This window comes from Cibotium barometz, chromosome 18 (assembly GCF_041138505.1).
Source record: "Cibotium barometz isolate CiBa-2024 chromosome 18, ASM4113850v1, whole genome shotgun sequence".
Taxonomy (NCBI): domain Eukaryota; kingdom Viridiplantae; phylum Streptophyta; class Polypodiopsida; order Cyatheales; family Cibotiaceae; genus Cibotium; species Cibotium barometz.
In genome coordinates, this window is record NC_141063.1 from 705480 (window position 1) to 721025 (window position 15546).

Genomic DNA, 15546 nt, shown 5'->3' on the forward strand with positions numbered 1-15546 from the left:
CCAATCCTTGGGTTTGTGCATAACCCTTAGCTACCAATCGTGCTTTATGGCGCTCAATGGAACCATTTGACTTGCATTTCACCTTGTAAACCCATTTGCAACCAATGACATTTTTGCCTTGTGGTAAGGCAACCAAATCCCATGTTGGTTGCCTTGTGGTAAGGCAACCAAATCCCATGTTTCATTATGAACCAATGTGTCCATCTCAACATCCATTGCCTTCTCCCATACATGCTTCCCAATAGCTTCTGTATAGCATGTAGGTTCCACATGCTTCACCAAAGAGGTCATATATGCATAATGCATAGCAAAGTCATGATATATCAACCTGTCAACTGGACACCTGACCCTTTGGGATCTCCGCAATGCATGCGGATCACTCTGAACACCTATCACTCTAGCATGTGGAGGCACATATCTATTCTGCCTTGCACCTAGTGTGCGTAAAATTGGTATGCCAAGTTCCTCATCCAAACTTTCTGAACTTGATGACTCATAACCTGTAATTCCAATTCCTTCAACCTTCTTTTTTCCTTTATCCACAGCGCTACTCCCAGTGCTCACACTCTCATGCCTCAAGTGTCCTGACCATGGACGTATAGTGCTACTACTCTACTGGTGGCCTAGACATAGAAATAGAATTTGCTTGTGGGCAAGTTCACATGCACATCAGCATCAACGGAATCAATGACACTCTCATCCTTTGCTTTGTACCAACTAGCAAGTTCATCAAACACCACATCTCATAAGATAACCACTTGCCTAGTTTGTGGATTGTAACATTTATATGCCTTGCAATCCTGTGCATACCCAACAAACACACACTTTTCTGCCTTAGGATCCAACTTCCTCCTTCTCTTGTCAGGCACATGTACATAAGCTATGCAACAAAACACTTTGAGGTGTCCAATGTGTCTGGCCTAAAACCTGTAAGCCGCATCTCTAGCGTACTTCCATGTATGGCTGCTGTGGGTGTCTTATTAAGTACATACACCGCTGTGGCACACGCTTCTGCCCAATAATAGTCTGGCATGCTCTTTTCATTGAGCGTCGCCCTGGCCACATCACAAATGACTCTATTCTTCCTCTCAGCATTACCATTTTGCTGAGGTGTGTACCTGCAAGTTAACTGCCTTCTTATGTAATGCTTTCTCAAGAAATTCTCAAAAGCTTGTGAGGTGTATTCACCACCTCCATCTGTCCTCAAACATTTTATCCAAGAGCCATATTGCTTCTCTACAAAAGCTTTGAAGTCCATAAACTTTCCCAACACTTCACTTTTCTCTTTGAGAACGTAAATCCAAGTCATTCTGCTGAAATCATCAATGAATGTCACATAATACAAGCTATCCTTAATGGATGGGTTTTGTGCAGTACCCATACATCGCTATGAACTATCTCAAGTGGCCTGCTACTCATGTTGCCTTCTTTAGGAAACGACAACCTTGCCTGCTTTCCAAACTGGCAAGCATCACAAACACACATATTCCCATCATACTTGAATCTAGGCAGCCCACTAACAATGCCTCTTGCCTGCATGTTCTTTAACCTCAGGGACTGAACGAAGCTTTGAATGTCCTAGTGAAAAATGCCAAGCCAGTTTCCATGGCCGAAGCAGTGCGGATGGCGAAGGATTTCGCCAAGGCCTTTGATGTCAAGTCTCGCCAAATCCAACACCATCATCTTTCAAAAGAATCTAGCTTCAAAAGGTGATTCCAACTCAGGATATGGGAAGCTCGAGAATGGAAGAAAGGTCCTTTTCGCGGAACTCAATCCCATAGAATTCAACTTCAAAAGTTCCACCCTTGAACAAAGAAGTGAAATTCTATAACTATGGACATCACAGTATGGATTGCCCAACTCCTTTTGGATCAAGGTTTACGAGGTAGGGAAGTCAGAGAGACCAAGATTCCAAACTCCATCTCCTTCCTTCCAGAGTAATCAGGTTCCCTTCCGTCAAAAACAGGGAAATCCCAGAGGTAGACCCTCTAACCAACCCTCAGTTTTCAATCCAAAGTAATGCAAGACCTCCGCCTCTCATAATAGGGGAAGTCAAAGAGAGATGTTTGCAAATTGGCCGTCCACTTCCAAGGCAGTAACGCTGGAAGTGATTGAAGAGGAAGAAGACGAAAGAGATTATACTCCACCTGTGGTGAGTACTCCATCTGTGAGATGAGGAAATCTCGCATTTTTAAAGTGGGTAAGGATGTAAGATTCCTCCCTCTAGCTTTTGAGGTGTAAAGGTGTAAGAGCCTCCCCTTCTATTCTTGTAATTATTCCCCTCTTTGAAATAAAAGTAAGATCTTGTTTTACCCTGTTTTGGCCTACAGAGAGAAAATATCTAGAGAGAGATAATCCAAAATTTAGATATCTTTGGATATAAAAATCTTCCTAGTGTCTAAAATGGTTTCCCTTGAACCAGAAGTTCAAAATGAACTTTCTAATGTGCATTAGGAATTAATTGAAAATAGTATAAGGGACCTTAGCCTAAGGGTCTACATTTTCAAAAAAAATTAGATTATGGTCCAATTAAGGTTCCAATGGGCCAATTGGATTAATCCAAGCATTGGGATGAGATAAATCCAAAGAATAAAAGAAAATATCCAAAAATGAGTAAATGCTCACATAAGATGAAGAGTTGACTGAGTACAAGGTTTATTAGTTAAAAATTATGAGTTATTACTAAAAAATAAGATATTTTGGAATAACGATGCATTTTTGACACCTTGGTAAGGAAAGGGGGACTCTTGAGGTAGGCGCCTCTTTCACATGTGTGGAAGGGTTTTTAATTAAAAAAATGTGATATTTTTATCTCTCCTCTCTCCTAGATCAAACCAAATAAAAAAGGGAGCCAAACTGGTCCAAATCTTGTCCAAATTGAGTCAAACTGAACGTTAAAAATTCTAGAACCTAGTTGGATTGGGTTAGTGGCCTCCCTCACCTATGAATATTGGAGCTATACTATGCTCGTATTATATTAAAATAATCATACTTTCTATTATCCTTTAAATTTTCCTCTCTTGGGAGCTTGGAGATCTCTCTCTCTACAACAACTCTTGAAGTTGCTCTTCTTCTCTTGGTGGACCAATTGATTGGTCGGGGGCTTCACTCTGCTAATAGAGAATCAAGCGAAACTTGTAGGTAAAATCAAATTTTATGGTTTTTTCCAATTTATCTCAATGACTTTCTTCTTCTCAACCCCTCTCAAGCTTGAGAAGCTTTCTAAATAATTGTTTTAGTTCAAATCAAGCTTTTTCTTAAAGTCTTAATGCTTAATTTAAGAGAAAGTTAATCTTTATGCTTATTTTTTGTAATGCTTTCTTTAAGTAAATCTCTCTCTCTAAAAGAATAGCCATCTTTATGGCTAAATCCCTTGAAAAAGGATGCTTCTCAATGATAGTCTCTTAATTCAAAGCTAAACTCTAGGCTTGTTAAGCTAGAGATTAAGAAAATGGTATTTTTACGATTTTGTGTTAACAAAATAATGGTTATTTCTTATAAGTAGTTAAAAACTACTTTGATTGATTCTAAATGAGAAATAGATTATCCTATCAATTTGGGAAAAGAGAAATAATGGAATGAGCTTAATCTAATGGAATAATCATAATTAAGTTTATGATTATGATTTAAATTATGATTTAAATTCATAGTTTGATTTTAAGCATAAAAGAGAAACTACAATCATATTTTCATTACAAGCTTTTATTCTTTAGAAAAAATTTGAGAATTATCAGTAATAGTAGCTATTGCAAATTTTTTAGAAAATAATACATATCTTATTTTTTGCATAATGCTAAAAGAGGACTTCCTACCGTATTCTAGGATTGGACATCCTATGCAAAAAGAATGATTTTCATTATATTCATGAGAAATAATTTTTTTTGTAATTATGCATAATTAATTGATTATGAGAAAAGAGTAAATTTATGTAAATTTATTTTTATACAAAAAGAGAAATTTCCATGATATTTGAGATCCAAGTAATTAAATGGTAAAAGGGGAATTTTTGGTGAATTTATTTTTATGCAAAAAGAGGAATTCCCATGATATTTGAGATCCAAGTAATTAAATGGTAAAAGAGGAATTTTTGGTAAATTTATTTTTATGCAAAAAGAGGAATTCCATGATATTTGAGATCCAAGTAATTAAATGGTAAAAGAGGAATTTTTGGTAAATTTATTTTTATGCAAAAAGAGGAATTCCCATGATATTTGAGATCCAAGTAATTAAATGGTAAAAGAGGGATTTTTGGCATGATTCAAATTATGAGTATTTATTAAAAGTGGATGAGCATTATTAATTTTATTGGAAAATATGGGTAGAATTGATTTTTGTAAATCCCATGAATCTTTTACTCAAAAGAAGAATATTGAATATATTTCACTTGAGAAATTTGAGAAAGAATATGAAAATATCCATCAAGAAAAAGTACCTTTAACGAGGCCAAGCAATTGGTAGAAACTTAGAAAAGTCATATCGGTGTCGAAAGTAGAAAATGGTACTAAATGTGAATGCGATGTGAGTGATAAGATGTGAGTGGATGTGATGAGATGTAAATTGATGTGGATGTGGATGTGGATGTGGATGTGGATGTGATGTGATGTGATGTAAATGGATGTGGATGTGGATGTGATGAGATGTGATGTGATGTAAATGGATGTGGATGTGGATGTGATGAGATGTGAATAAGATGTAACAATATGTGAAAAGATGTGATGTGATGTAAATGGATGAGAATGAGATGTGATGGTATGTGAAAGGATGTGATGTGATGTAAATGGATGAGAATGAGATGTGATGTGATAGATATACATGTGAATGAATGTGGGATGTGAATGGATGTGATTAGATATGAATGGATGAGATATGTTGTGGATAGATGAGATGTGATGTGATGTGGACTTGGGTAGATGTGAATGGATGTGAAGTAATGTAAATAAATGTGAACGTGATTTGATGATGTGTGGATGTGATGTGGATCTGGATGAATGTAGATGGATGTGATGTGATATCAATGGATGAGATGCAATGTGGATATGTTGTGATGTGATGTGATGAGGATAGATATGGATAGATGTGATGAGATGTAATATGATGTGATTGGATGAGAATGGATGAAGGATGATGGGAATACATATGACTGGATGTGGAATAAGCAATGTGAATTGATGTAGAAGAATGTGGAATAACGAGAAATAATGTGATGAGATGTAATATGATGTGATTGGATGAGAATGGATGAAGGATGATGGGAATACATATGACTGAATGTGGAATAAGCAATGTGAATTGATGTAGGAGAATGTGGAATAACGAGAAATGATGTGGAACAATGTGGAAAGACAAGAGTTCATTAGAAACTATATTTATGAAACCTATATTTAAATGACTATTTTATGTCAAGAATGCTAGGGAAGCATTTTGACCATCTTGTGAATGAGGTCGTGGAAACCTAAGTGATAAAGTTGCAACAGCTGACGCAGAGTCAATGGAGGACATCTCGCGTAGCAAGGTCGACCAAGGTCTTGACCAGCCTCGATTCGATTTAAATGGTGAGCTTCCGATACGGTGGATGAGGGGCCAAGGAAGCGGCCTATGAGTGAAGTGCTAGGTGACCTGCGAAGGAGCCTAGAGGGTGCTATACAGTGCTTGGGCTCTGGGTCACCAAAGATACCTATGCATGTGTCGGGGAAGAAAAATGGAACAAGGTGTTAGAGTTGTTTTCTGAACTCGGGCATGGATCTGGTTGATTGTCCTTTTTGTTGGTCCTCAACTGATGAGTCCATGGATCTTTTATATGGATCTGTTGGTTGATCTTGCTGATCTTCAATGGAGAGTCCATGTGGATTTTCTTATGTGATCATATTGCTGGGTACTATGAGCTAGGAACTATTGAAAAGGCCCCTCAAGTGTTCTGGTTGCCAATGATGCCATAGGTTCACCAATGAAGGAATGATTAGAAATCAGAATTCAAGCTGGATATTTTGGAGGATTATGATCAATGATACTATGGTTTCATTAAAAGATTATTTTAAAGACTATTGAATCTATGAAACATGTAATTTCATATTGGGTGTGTAAGTGGTGTGACTATCTTGAAGTTTGCTTGAAGCGCCGGGCATGGGAACTCTTCCCTGGTGCTCGAGGCAAAATATAACCAAATTTCTAAATGGATCCTATCACTACAGTGGTTGGACAGTTGGCTAACTGATGGGATTGGATGGGGTTAGGCTGGACTAATGGATCCCTAAAATGAGACTCAATTCTATTAAGTTATGATAGTTGAAGTAAATCCCAAATAACCCTTGGTCTATGGAAAAGAATCAATGGCTGTGCCTCTTTATAAGGAAAAAAGCGTTGGACTCTATGATCCAAGTGCAAGACTCTTCCTTGATCTCACCATGAGACTTACGAGCTCGGTCATATCAGTTTGGTTAGTGATGGCCTTGACTACGTTAGAATAAAATATCCTAGAGGAATCGCCTATGTCTGTTAGGCGAGGGAAGTTTTCCCAGGTTCGGTTTTGGAAGAACCGAGGGATTAGTCTCTTGTTCGGATATCCATGGGCAAGGCCTCGAGTGAGAGGTTATGCCCTGCACAAAGGGTGCTACTTTCACTGTTGCTAGCACCCCGGAATTTGTTACGCAGAGGGGGCAGGGATCTTTCATCGTCCCAACCTCTATTGCACATATTGCCAAAGATGGGGCAATCACGAAGTCCGGAACTACTACCAGCAAAGAGCTGCTCAAGCATGTGCTCTACCTCAGGCCTTGCCACCCAGTCCAAGGTAACTGCCGCTAGCATTGCCATCACTTGCACAATGCACCTCAACCAGCAGACCAAGAAGTGACCCAGAGAGGAGTTCTTAGGGTACCAAAAATTCCCTTACCACACCCAATTCTCCCACCTCAACCTCTATTGCTGCCAAGAGTTGCAATAGTTCATCAGCTATCCGTGACAAAAATCTTTGATGAAGGAGATGAGAGAGAAATTCCAGAAGTTCCTACATACAAAACCCTTAAGCTAGCTAGTCCACCCTTTCAAATTCTAAGACACTATGTTATGGAGGGAGACCAAATGTACCCAGTGTACTTAGAACCCCCAACGTCACGGGCTTGAGACATGAATACAATGGCAATGACCACCTAGCAGTGCTATCATTGCGCAGGGCCTCACCAAGTGGTTGAGTGTCCTATCAAGAAAGAGATAGAAAGTACCTCTATGGGGTGCTCCCACCTTAACTCTATCGTGTGTTGGGTGTGGAATTGACCATACGTATAAATATTGTCCACTAAGACTTGGAACAACCAGGAAGGCTCACGAAGCTAATCCCAGCACCAACCTTAACTTGTTGAGTGTGAGAGATGGCTTCATCCACGGAATCCCTCTCAATGCTGTAACTAGACTGCAAAATAGGCAGAGGATTGTATCTCATGCTACAGCAAAGGCATCAACCTCACAAGACTAGGGCCAAGAAAATGTCCTTGAACAAGCACAAGGGACTAGGTGGGACTAGGTGCTCAAGAAAGAAAACCATGACGATCGGCAAAGGTGATAGTTGGGTGGTTATTAAAAGTGGTTCAAAAGTGGTTCTGAAGATGGCACAATAACACATGCATCAACTTCTTCAATAGAAGAGGAAGATCTACTATGCTCTACCACCCCGATCCAAGGAACCAATTAATGCTCACTACCTCCCGAAAAAGCTTGCTGGATATCCTAACCCATAAAGGAAAAGGAGAGACTCTTGGCAGCCCAAGAATCAGTCCAAGACTACCAAGCACAAATAGAAGATGAGCCTCCTACCACCTACCTTGAGCCATGCCCATCGGTATCCAACTTGACACCTGCTGAAGAAGTTCAGGTATATCCTAGAGAGCTCCCAGACCACCAGCCACCCCCATAAAGGTCAATAGAAGCGATAGCTCCCACTATAGCAGCTACCTCCCAGCAAGGAAACCGAGTAGCCAAATATCTTAGAAATCTAGGGGATGATCATCTTAAAATAACGAGTACAAAAATCTAGGGGATGACCATCTTAAAATAACGAGTACAAAAATCCCTATCCACATCCCATATACATAAAAGAGCTTAAGACTAAGCCAAAGCAACCTTCCTTATGGAACTACCTCTGCTCCTAGTGACATTACTGGTCTCTCTTCCTTCCTTTCTTCTCAGATCTAAATCCTATCGATACCCTGCTTCAAGGTAGCCCAAGCTTATGGAAGGATCTGAAGGATCGGATGGAGGGAAGCCTTGAGGAAGGCATGTAAGAAACCATGGAGCTTGACGACTCTAATTAATCCAAGGAAGTTGAACTTGTTATACCCCATGAAATCACTAGCACCCCCATGGTTCAAATAAATAAGCTTGGACACTACTTGAAGGCAATGAACTCAGTGCGGCTTTGCCGATAACCTTCGATGGCCCCAAGTTATAGCTATCTTGGATGGGGGAGCAGGAGTGAGCATTGTTTCAAAACAATGCTAGGAGAAATAGGGAGAAACCACCATGGATGACACCACATTGTTGATCAAACTTGCTGATGGAGCCATAGCTAGACCCATTGGTCTACTAAAGGATCTGAAAATTAAGATCCTTGGAACTACTTACTGCCACACATTTGTGGTGATGAAATTTGGATGTGAGCCAGTTTCTTATGATTGCATCATTGGGAGACCATTCATGAGAGAATAAAAAATGATCCACGACTAGGATACCGACCACATTTACATTCGAAGAAAGGATCAAACAATAAAGATCAACCTATGCAGAGGTGGAAGTTGCATCCCATGAGTGGCACACCATTCGTAGAGGACTCAGTAACCACAACTAGATCCACTTCCATCCATCTATGTCAGACGTGCCACAATACATTAGATGATGAAAAGGATGGTGAGAAATGTGCACCTAGACATTCTACCTAGATAAACCGGCACGAGGTTTACTACGGAAGATGGGCAGGAGATCACATCTCTAGATATGCTTAACTCAGCATACCTGCCTAGCGTTATCACCCCCAAGGATGGGAACATGCTATTAGACTCACATGCCTGAAGAATTCCTCGGGCCAAAATGATACGTCTTCCTAGACAATTGAGAGACCCACTGGCTAAAGTATGTTGGAGATGTTGAAGCACATGACCACTTCAATGAAATATGGCAAAAGGAGTTTGCCAATAGCTCTCTTCTGGGCCACACAACCACCTCAAAGCCCATAGAACCCACTGATCGCAAACCAGATCTAGAAAAGTTTTGTTTTAGCACGCAGAGCATGCAACAAGAAGATAACACTGGTAAAAAAAGAAGCCAAAAGGCTAGTGGAGGAAGAAAGTAATAGGGCAAAAGAGACCTGTAAGATTCCTCCCTCCAACTTTTGAGGTGTAAAGCAGTAAGAACCCCCCCTTCTAATCTTGTAATTGTTCCTCTCTCTGAAATAGAAGAAAGATCCTATTTTATCCTGTTTTGGCATGGAGAGAGAAAAGTCTAGAGAGAGGTAATCCAAAATTGAGATATTTTTGGATATAAAAATCCTCCTAGTGTCTAAAATAGTTTCTGCTGAAATAGAAATTCAAAAAGAACTTTCCAATGTGCAATTGGAATTAATTGAAAATGTGTATAAAGGACCTTAGCCTAAGAGTCTAGATTTTCAAAAAAATTTGGATTATGGTCCAATTAAGGTTCCTATGGGCCAATAGGATCAATCCAAGTGTGGGGAGGAAATAAATCTAATGAATAAAAGAAAATACCCAAAAATGAGTAAATGCCCACATAAGATGAAGAGTTGACTGAGTACAAGGTTTATTAGTTAAAAACTATGAGAGATATTACTAAAAAAATGAGATATTTTGGTATAATGATACATTTTTGACACCTTGGTAAGGAGGGGGGAGACTTCAAGGAGGCGCCTATTTCACACATGTGGTGGAGTTTTTAACTAAAAAAAAAGTGTGATATTTTTATCTCTCCTCTCTCCTGGATCAAACCAAATCAAAAGGGAGCCAAACTAGGTCCAAATTTAGCCAAATTGAACCTGGAAAATTCTAGAACCTAGTTGGACTTCGTTAGAGACCTCCCTCACCTATAAATAGATCCTTAGTCTTTTGTAAAAAAATCTGTGAACTATACCATGCCAGTATTACATTAAAATAATGACATTTTTTATTATCCCTTAAAAATCCTCTACTTCTGGAGAGAGTGGAGCCTCTCTCTCTCTCTCTTCAACCATACTTGGAGCTTTCCTTTCCAACACACTAACCAATTGATTGGTTGGGGGCTTCTTCTAAGATAGAGAAGCAAGCAAAAACAAGAGGTAAAGTGTAATTTTATGATTTTTTCTCTACTATTCTCAATGTTTTCACTTCTCAACCCCTCTCAAGCTTGAGAAGTTTCTAAATTAAGTGTTTATAATGCAAATCAAGCTTTTCTTAAGAGTTGTAATGAATAATTAAGAAAAGTTTACATTTATGTTTAATTAGGATGCTTTTTATGTTTATCTCTCTCTCCCCCAAAGAATGGTCATTCCTATGACCAATTCTCTATTCAATTGATGCTTCTCATGGAGAAATTCTCAATTCACAAATCAAACTCTAGGCTTGTGAAGCTAGAGGTTAAGAAAGGGCTTTTTATACTTTTATGCTTCTAAAATTATGATGATCTTATGATTTAAATCCATAAATTGGATTTAAGTTTAGAAGATAGTTATACTATCATAATTGTATTACTAATTTTATTCTTTTTAAAAATATTAAAAATTGTTAATAATAGCAGCGGAGCTATGGTAAAATTTTAAGAAATTGATACATAATTCATTCTTATGCATAACGTGAAAAGAGGACTTCCTACCATATTCTAGGATTGAATATCCTAGACTAAAAGAATGATTTTCATCACATTCAATGGAAAACTAATTTTTAAGGTTTATGTATAATTAAATAATTAAGAAAAGAGAAAATTATGGTAATTTTATTTAAATGATAAAAGAGGAATTTCCATGACATTTGGAATTCAATCATTTAAATAGTAAAAGTGGAATTCTTAGCATATTGGAATTAATGGATATTTTATGTAAATTCAAAGAGGAATTTTAGATAAATTTATTTTATGCATGAGAAATATTTAAATGATAAAAGAGGAATTCCCATGACATTTGGAATTCAATCATTTAAATAGTAAAAGTGGAATTCTTAGCATATTGGAATTAATGGATATTTTATTTAAATTCAAAGAGAAATTTTAGATAAATTTATTTTATGCATGAGAAATATTTAAATGATAAAAGAGGAATTCCCATGATGATTGGAATTCTATAATTTAAATAGTAAAAGTGAAATTCTTAGCATATTGAATTAATGGATATTTTTATTAAAGAAGAGAGAAATTTTAGATAAATTTATTTGATGATAAAAGAGGAATTCCCATGACATTTAGAATTCAAGCAATTAAATGTAAAAAGAGGAATTCCCATGATATTTGAGATTCAAGAAATTAAATGAAAAAAAGAGAAATTTTTAGTATAATTCAATTTGTAAATATTTATCAAAAGTGGAAATATGGGTAGAATTGATTTTTGTAGATCCCATGAATTCTTTTATTCCAAAGAGGAATATTGAATATAATTCATTTGAGAAATTGAGAAAGAATATGGAAATAGCCGTCGAGAAAAAGAACCTTTATCTAAGCCAAACAATCGGCAGAAATTCAGAAAAAGTCCCATTATCGGTATCGAAGTAGGAAAAGCTACTAAATGGGAATAAGATGTGAATGGGATACGATAGGATGTGATAAGATATAAATGGAATGTGATAGGATGTGAATAGATGTGATAAGATGTAATGCGATAAGATGTGAATGGGATGCGAATAGATGTGATAAGATATAAATGGGATGTGATAGGATGTGAATACATGTGATAAGATGTAAATGGGATGCGATACGATGTGAATGGATGAGAAAATATGTGAATGGGATGTGGTGTGATGAAAATGAATGTGGATGAGATGTGAAGTAAATGGATGTGGATGTGAATGATGAGATGAGAATGAGATGAGAGGATATGTGAAAGGGTGAGATGGGAAGTAAATGGATGTGGATGTGTATGTGAAAGAATGTGATGTAAATGGATGTGGATGTGTATGTGAAAGAATGTGATGTAAATGAGATGTGGATGTGTATGTGAAAGAATGTGATGTAAATGAGATGTGGATGTGTATATGAAAGAATGTAATGTAAAGGGATGTGGATGTGAAAGTGATGTGGATGTGGATGAGATGTGATGTGCTGAAAAGAGATGTGGATGTGAATGTGATGTGGATGTGGATGAGATGTGATGTGATGTAAGGGGATGTGGATGTGAATGTGATGTGGATGTGGATGAGTGTGATGTGATGTAAAGAGATGTGGATGAAATGTGATGTGATGTGAATATATGTGGATGTCAAGTGATAGATGTGAATGTATGGATAGATGTGGATAGTCGTGCATATGAATGATTGGATGGATGTGGATTAATGAGATGGGATGTGTATGAATGAGATATGATGTGGATGTGATGTGGATGTGATGTAATGTGGATAAGATGAGATGGGATGTGTATGAATGAGATATGATGTGGATGTGATGTAATGATAAAAAATGTATGTGATGGAATGGGGATACAATGAATGTGGTGAGTGTGAATGGATATGATGTGATGTGAGTCGGGATAAGTGTGAATGGGTGAGATGTGATGTGAAATGGATGTGATGTGATATGATGTAAATTGGGATAGATGTGAATGGATGATATGTGATGTGAATGGATGTGATGTGTGATGTGAATTGGGATAGATGTGAATCAATGAGATTTGATGTGGAATGGATGTGATGTGATATGATGGAAATTGGAATAGATGTGAATGGATGATATGTGATGTGATGTGATGTGAATCGGGATAGATGTGAATGAAAGAGATGTGATGTGAATGGATGAGATGTGAATGAAAGAGATGTGATGTGAATGGATGAGATGTGATGGGATGTGAATCAGGATAGATGTGAATGAATGAGATGTGAGGTGAAATGGATGTGATGTGATGTGGATCGGGGTAGATATGAATGGATGAGATGTGAATGAATGTGATGTGATGAGATGTGGATATGGGTAGATGCGAGTGGATGAGATGTGATGAATATAAATGTGGAAAGATGTGATGCGATGGAAAATGATGTGATTGGATGAGAATGGATGAAGGACGATGGGAATACATATGATTGGACTTGGATTAAGTAACGTGGATTGATGTGGAACAATGTGCAAAGACGAGAGTTTGTTATAGAAACTGTATTTATGACCTGTTTTTTAAATGACTGTTTTATGTTAAGAATGTTGGGGAAGCATTTTGACCGTCTTGTGAATGAGGTCGTGGAGACCTAAGTGATAAAGTTACAACAGCTGATGGAGAGTCAACGGAGGACATCTCGCATAGCACGATTGGCCGAGGTCTTGACCAACCTCGGTTTGATTTAAATGGTGAGCTTCCGATATGGTGGATGAGGGACCAAGGAAGCGGCCAATGAGTGAAGCGCTAGGTGACCTGCGAAGGATCCTAGAGGGTGCTGACCATATAGTGCTCGGGCTTTGGGTCACCGAAGATACCCACGCGTGCGTCGAGGAAGATATTGGAACAAGGAGTAAGAGTTGTTTTCTGAATTCGGGCATGGATCTGGTTGATTGACCTTGCTGGTCCTCAATGGATGAGTCCATGGCTCTTTTATATGGATCTGTTGGTTGATCTTGCTGATCTTCAATGGAGAGTCTATCTGGATTTTTAAAATTGAATATATTTTCAGGTCCTATGAGCTAGGAACTATTGAAAAGGCCCCTGAGTGGACAAGTTGTGAGCATTCTGGTTGCCAATGATGCCATAGGTACACCAATGAAGGAATGACTGGAAACTAGAATTCAACCGGATATTTTGGAGGACTATGATCAGTGATACTATGATTTCATTAAAAGATTGTTTTAAAGTTAGCTAAATCTGCGAAACAGGTAATTTCATATTGGGTGTATAAGTGGTGTGACTATCTTGAAGTTTGCATGAAGCGCCGGTTAGGGGGCCTGGGAACTCTTTTCCCTAGTACCCGGGACAAAACATAACCAAATTCCTAAATAGATTCTATCACTACAGTGGTTGGGCGGTTGGCTAACCCATGGGACTAGGGTTAGGCTGGACTGATGGATCCCTAAAATGAGACTCAATTCTGTTATGGTACGATAGATGAAGTAAATCCCGGACAGTCCTTGTTCTATGGAAAAGAATCAACGGTTGTGCCTCTCTATGAGGAAAAAAGCGTTGGTCCCTATGATCCAATTGCAAGTTCCTCCTTTGATTCGGCCATGTGACTCACGGGGTCGATCGGAATACAAAGGATAGTTAAGGCTGTTGACTACGTTAGAAGATTTTTCCTGGAGGAATCACCCTGCTTTGTAGGCGAGGGAAGTTTTTTCGGATTCGGTTTTGGAAGAACCGAGGGATCAGTCTCTTGTTCAGATTTTCATGGGTGAGGCCCTGAGTGAGAGGCTCTGTCCCACGCAAGAAGTGCTACTTCCACTGCTAGCACCCCTCAATTCGTTGCGCGGAGGGGGCATGGATCTTTCAAGACTAGAAAGGTGCCCAAACACTTCAAGACCTTTCAGATAGCCAATATGAATCGGCCAAATGTCTCACAATGCACAACCAAGGACCTCTTACGATTGAAAGATCCCTGCCCCCTATGCGCAACGGATTTAGGGGTGCTAGCAGTGGAAGTAGCACTCCTTGCACAGTGCAAGGTCCTCTCACTTGGGGCCTTGGCCCACGGATATCCGGACAGGAGACTAATTCCTCGGTTCTTCCAAAACTGAACTCGGAAAAACTTCCCTCGCCCAAAAAGCACGGGCGATTTCTCCACGATAATTTCTCTAATGTAGTCAAGGTCATTATTGACCAAACTGATCCGACCGAACCTGTAAGTTACTTGGTCAGATCAAGGAAGAAACTTGCACTTGGATCATAGAGATCAACGCTTTTTTCCCCATCGAGAGACACAGCCATTGATTCTTTTCTATAAAGCAATTGCTATCCGGGATTTACTTCATCTGTCGTATTATAAACAGAATTGAGTCTCATTTTACGGATCCATCAGTCCAGCCTAACCCCATCCAGTCCCATGGGTGTCCCAGGTACCAGGGAAAAGAGTTCCCAGGCCCCCTAGCCAGATATTCATGCAAATTTAACGCCAGTCATACCACTTATACACCCAATATGAAATTGCCTTTTTCACAGATTCAGCTATCTTTAAAATAATCATTTAATGAAACCATAGTGTCACTGATCATAATCCTCTAAATATCCAGTTGAATCCTAATTTCTAGTCATTCCTTCATCAGTGTATCTATGGCATCATTGGCAACTAGAACGCTCACCACCTGTCCACTCAGGGGCCTTTCGATAGTTCCTAGCTCATAGTACCCGACAATATATTCACTTATAAAAATTCAAGATGGAATCTCCGTTGAAGATCAGCA